At 34.2% G+C, this 6,483-nt stretch overlaps 1 long non-coding RNA gene across 1 annotated transcript; it reads right to left on the reverse strand.

Moving 5' to 3' along the window:
- Positions 1-4,580: 4,580 nt before the first annotated feature.
- On the reverse strand, positions 4,581-6,204 carry LOC307165088. The gene is made up of 3 exons (XR_013822404.1): positions 5,660-6,204; positions 4,906-4,994; positions 4,581-4,792 (listed from the first exon to the last, which is right to left on the reverse strand). It is a non-coding gene; the product is annotated as an uncharacterized lncRNA (long non-coding RNA).
- Positions 6,205-6,483: the final 279 nt, after the last annotated feature.

The following is a 6,483-nucleotide window of genomic DNA, read 5'->3' on the forward strand; positions in this document are numbered from 1 at the left end:
ATGCGTTGACGTCACAATCGCATTGTGATATATGGAGCTGCCTGAAGTGTACATATGAAGTAGACTCGCTCCCTCTGTCAAAATCGAGGGAGTGAGGGTCTGTCCATATAAACTTCCCTCATCCACTTCAGAAGTGGAACGCACTTCAAAATGGCGGCAGGGATTCCCCCGAGGGGAAGTGCTTAGGGAAGTCTAAAAGTGGACTGGAACGCAGCCATACTTAAGTATACTTTGGCAGTATGTTTAACCATATTTCAAAGATAATAGAAGTAATTATAAAATTACATATGAAGATTTAAATCCTTATAAGTTCAGCTAATTACATTTAATATAATTGTAAACTATCATACATTTTCATTTAATTGTAAATAGCATGCAATAAGTATCCGAAAACATTACATTCAGTTCGCACTTTTCTTTAAAGTAAAGGCTATTATTAAAAGTATGCTAAAGTGTACTTCTTTTTCATGAGGGACATCATCAATGAATATCAGAGTAAAAAATGAAATGATAAAAAACAATTATGTTCTTGGCATGTATTTACATTATAATCAGAACTAAATAAAATCACATTTGCTAAAGGTTAAATACTGCTGCTGTTTCCTGTAAAGGTATAATATGTTTGCAGTGATCATCTAAGCATGTGTGAGAAACCAAACACCATTTCTACAAACACAGGACAAATATGTTGAATCCCCAAGACATCTAACCAAGACATGACAGCGACCCAATCCTGAAGATTGCCCCCATTGAAGTGAAGGGGGAAAAACTACACCTCTGTCACACAATCCTTCCCTGAATTCATCACTCCATCCTCTTCTCACATAACACAGACATGGTTGACTGGTCGTTCAGGCAGCTCGTTCTAACTGAACTCCACAGGGACAAGCAGGTTAGTCTATGGTACAAAGCAAACATAACCTAATACAGAATTGATACTAATTTCTTTTGGCAAAGGGTTAACATTTTCCTTGGTTTGGTTATTGCATGCTTCCTTATTGCCCAGTAAAGCTCAACAGTGGCTGCCAATTTTTTAAGCGGCCTTCCTGAAGTATTTTTTTCTGATTGATTTGCATATAACATACAAAATAAAACTACTTGTCATTGATGCTGGATAGAAGAAAATACAGAATATTAGAGGTTTATGGCAATATATATATATATATATATATATATATATATATATATATATATATATATATATATATATATATTTAATTTAATGATTTAATGATTTTTTTTTATTTGAAATTAGAAGGATACATTTTTCTATGAAAGGGCAGCATGGTGGCTTAGTGGGTAGGACTGTTACCTCATAGCAAGAAGGTCCCTGGTTCAAGTCCTCTCTCACCCAGGAGGCTCTTTTCAGTCGAGTTTATGTTCTCCCTGTGTCTGCGTAGGTTTCCTCAGGTGCTCTGGTTTCCCCCACAACCAATTGATGAGATTAAATTGCCTATAGGTGTGAATGTAAGTGTAAACGTGTCTGTGCATGAGCCCTGTAATGGACTGGCTATCCATTCAGGGTGTTTTCCCAGGATAAAGGATAAAGCGGTTTGGATATTAAACGGATGAAATTTCTTGATGGAGAAAATAAACGGTATACGTGTGTGTAGGGAATTAGCTCAAATGAGGGGAATATATAATTAATAATTAATCATACTGGTTATGATCAATTATTACCAACACATTTTAAATCGCCCAAAAAGGGAATATATAGCCCATGTATTTGTATCTCTATATATAAATAATTAACTACAATTAATTATAATCAACTATGAATATACAGTACAGATAGGCTATAGATCAAATTTCAGAATAAACCTTAACAAAATTAATTTTACATCAAATAATCCGTTCATCCACACTGAAAAAAATGAGTCGTTGGATCAAAGTAAAAAAATTACTTCAACTTGTTACAAGTAATCGGTTTACTTTATCTCAACTTAAAAAAATTCATTTACTCAAATCACATTTCCATAGTCAACTTAAAGTAAAAATACTCTTTCAACCAAAGAGATTTGTTTAATTAGCATTCAATTATAAATTATTATTTGGATTAACTTAATTTTTAAAACTTTTATATAATATTAAATATCAAAATAAATACAAAACAAAATTACAAACATGAAGTATCACCGAATTTTTGTCTGAAAAAATAAGCCTTTTACACTCTGGAATCAAACATTTAACTGTTTATTTAGTGCAATCTTCCAACAAACTCACAGAAACCAGAATTTCCACTTGTTAAAACATGTGATGAAGAATTCATTTGATTTACAAAAGTCAATACTGAAACCGTTTTAGTGCATGACTTAAATAAAAATAAAAAATTCAATAATAAAACCGCCAACAATGTAATTTTGTACAACAACAAAAAAACATCCATCAATAAATGTATTCATCAATTCCATTTGCTATAGTAAAACTGTCACTTGACATTTCAGATTATCTTGCATTAAATTTAGGAATGTTACAGAAAACATTGAAAAGCCCTTAATATGGCATTGATAAATCATCCAGTGTAACATCAATTCATTAAAAAAAAAAAAAAAATTTAAACAAATCAACATTGAAAGCTCCTTAAAAGACATGACATGCAGGAACATTTAAAGGGTTAGTTCACCAAATTAAAATATTTTTAATGAGATCTGAGAGCTGTCTCACTCCTTCATAGGTTGCTATGTAATTTCATTCTGCCGGCCAAGACAAGTTAGTAAAGACATTGTTAAAATAGTCCAAGTGACAGTGGATCAACCTTAAGTTTATCAAGCGACGAGAATACTTTTTGTGTACAAAAAAAACAAACAAAACTTTCGACTTTATTCAACTATTAATTTTCTTGAGTTTGGGTCTTGAGTGAGTTCACGAGAGCGCCACGACACATGCGCGAGAACTGAGAAGATGACGCTCACGATCATTTGATGGAAAAGGCTGAAAGGTAAGCCATTCATTTAGCAGCATTGGCAAGGAACTTATACGTTTTCTCGTTGGTTTTTCACGATTCGGACATCCAGTAAATGCACACTTTAGAACAGTTTTACAGTTTTTTTCGATTGCTAAACGACAGTGAGCACAACTGGAGTCACATGTGCAAAACTCTAACTACAGTCTGCACAGCAGCAGTTCATGTGGACCAAACTCTAGTTCGTTTTTCATTGCTTGAACACAGTTTTCAAAACTCTACACACTTATCCCATGACTTTAACCACAACCTGCACAACACTGTGGATTTACAGCACTTTGTTCAAATGCTAACACACTGCTGTCAAAACTGTGATCCACACATTCAAAACAGAATAGATTTCAGCCTTGTGCCTTTCAAACACTGCTGATTGCAATTTCAGCTGAAAGGCTCCCATACACAAAAGAAATATATTTGAAATATATTTTTGGAATATATGCAAATATTCGAAATTGGCCCAATAAATATATTTTAGTTACAGTAAATATATGTAAATATATTTCACACTTACAGTAACATCATATATTTTTGTTATATTTCAGAATATATTTCAAAATGATAAATATAAGTGACCAACAATGCAAATATATTTCAATGTATTTGGAATATATGCCACATATATTTTTTACACTTTACTGTAAAATATATTTCAATTTTTTTTTTTTTCTGTATGGGTGGAGGTGGAAAGTGTTTGGTCACCACCCACATGACCAAATGTCTCTTTTGGAAGCAATGCGTGCCGGATGTGAGGACACGAGTCCAGAGGATTGCCAGGGATGGATAAGGCACTCCAGAAGGTTATTCCCCAGGTGCATGGCAAGAGAGAACATTAGATGTGATGTTGATGAAAACCTGTGGCCTGATGCTAGAGAGAGGCAGGATTAGCCCCTCAATTATTTGTTCGAATTACAGTATGTACTTTTAGTTTCTACCTTTTTTCTCATTACTGTAATTCCCTAAATTACTACAGACTATTGAAGCAAACTGCTAATTTTCATTTACCTTAAAGAATTGTTATGTTCTAAAAATTTAAATAAATCACGTGAAAGAATGTCACTCTTTTCTTTGAAGAAAATATTACTTTGTATGAAGTCACTGAAATTGTTCAAACTGTAAAGATGAAAAGTTAGTATTTTCTGTATTGGTGTTTGATGCTAGTGTTTTTACTCTCAGTGTGTTCTGAGTGACAGTGTGTGTTATCTCAGTGAGGGTTGTGCATAGTGTTTGGCTGCACTGAGCCTGTTTTGAGCCATGTGTTAAGAGTTGTGTTGCTTGGAGTGAGTTTTGCAGGCGATGTGAACTGTTTAGCTCAGGTGACTGTTGGTAGTGCAGACTGTAGTTAGAATTTTGCACATGTAGCTCCAGTTGTGCTCACTGTCGTTTAGCAATCGAAAAAAACTGTAAACACTACATCGAGACCCATCTGCGGCATCTTCTCAGTTCTTGCGCATGCGTTGTGTTGCTTTTGTGAACACGTCAAGAAGATGAACGAAAGTCTTACAGGGATGGAACAACTTGAGGGTGAGTAAATACTGACAGAATTTTCATTTTTGGATGAATTAACCCTTTAAAATCCATTTGCATCTTCGCTATGTCCATGACAATTTTTTGAAAAGCCTCAAAGGTATATTTAAGTACTTCAGGATACCTCAAGTTCTCAGTACGTGATTCCAAACATCATGGCACAAGCAGATGCAACTGAGGACAACTCATGTAAAACCTCAGTACCATCAATGACAATGCTGATGTCCAGGGGAGTGCTTAGACCATCACTTTCACAGAGCACAAAAACTGTCCAAGTTCTCTCTGTGCTTCATCTTTCTGACCAATCTGAAAGACACACAAGCAAAAAAAAAAAAAAAAAAAAAAAAGTAAACAATTCTTACTCAGAGAGCTAATTCATAAATTCAACTGCTCTTACCAAAAAGAGACCAATTACTTACCGTTATCTTCTGACTGGACTACAATGACTCCAAACTGTTGTCTTTCAACATCTGTATCTTGGATATCTTGGATGGATATGCTTTTGCACCTAAGAGCCAAAAATTTTGCAAGTTTAGATATTTATAAATAATACGTTAAATAAGTTGGTGTAATTTGAACGTTTATCAATAATTATTTTCAAAGTTGCAAAGATGTCATGTCATACAGATTTCATAAAATAATGTATTTTGTGTAACGTATTATGTAATAGGTCATTGCGTGCGTGTATGCATGTTTAATTGACTTGAATGTTTTATGACGTAATCGGAACCTACTGCAGTGTGTTAAAACGTCAACAACGTAATTGACCAATCAAGTATTTACCATATATTTATTATTTTAAGGTTATACAGTAGTATGTATATATGAGGCTACTGTCACTTTAAGAATTAACACACATACCAACAAGGACAAACTCAATTTTTTGGCAAATGTTTAAGACACAACCAAATGTGTTAAAGTGAATACTTGGCTAGGTAGACATTTTCAATTAAAATAAAATATCTATGACCATTCAAACGCCATATGACACTAAAAAGAACTCAATTCAGTGCTGTGCAATATATTGATAAAGTGTAAATTCTCTGATGTCCACTTTGAATTCAAACTTTGAATTATTTGATAAAACACGTTTGCATTAATCAGTTAACTGATCCTCATGTGATTATAAATGTATGATAGATAGAAACAAACTTAATTTGTAAGATTACTCACCATGTAATTTTGTGTCCAGTCCACCATGAGGTTATCCTGCAGCAAAAGAAGATGATGGTCGAGAAGAATTTTGTCCGTGCGTGGTCGTCCGTGGTCATGTGGCTTAAACAGAATGCAAACTTGTCATTTGATTTGAAGCATAATCACACCAACTTAACTGTTGCTTCACTCATTTTAAAGTATTAACCACTCTTGCTACTTTATTTTTCTCATTCACCAATGTTTCTACATCAATCAAATGTCAGAAACTTATGCAATCCACTCAATGAACGAAATGTAGATACGCAATGTATTATATATAACGTTACAATCTCTACCGATAGTAACAATTATATACTATTTTAGGGTTTTTCCTGGATCAAAATGAGTTGAAGGTGGTAAAATCCTGCTTGGAAAATAGGTATCTGAACTTGGGCTGTCACGATTATTAAATTTGGTAGACGAGGAGTTTTACCGCGACGCGCTGTTTGAATGCTGAATGGATCAAATGATTGACCGCTGCAGCGGAGGGAAGACGAGTTTGCGCAAACTTTAATTTAACGATGTAAAATTTCTTCTGTCCCTCACAACAAGATATGGCTTTACACCACTTAAATCATTATATTAGAATTTGTGAATGATTGAGTAACAATATTTCTGATTATTTATCGCGACAGGCCTAATCTGAGCCTGTCTGAGTTTTGAGGACAGCCGGATCGGGAACGCCATTTGACGGAGGCGGTCGCCTTGTAATTCTCAATGCAGGAAAAACCCAAATAAATAATGTAATTAAAAGTCCACAAATTATCTAACGTTACTTAAGTATCTATTAATGGCTATCCATC

This window comes from Squalius cephalus (genome assembly GCF_949319135.1).
Source record: "Squalius cephalus genome assembly, chromosome: 9".
Classification (NCBI taxonomy): domain Eukaryota; kingdom Metazoa; phylum Chordata; class Actinopteri; order Cypriniformes; family Leuciscidae; genus Squalius; species Squalius cephalus.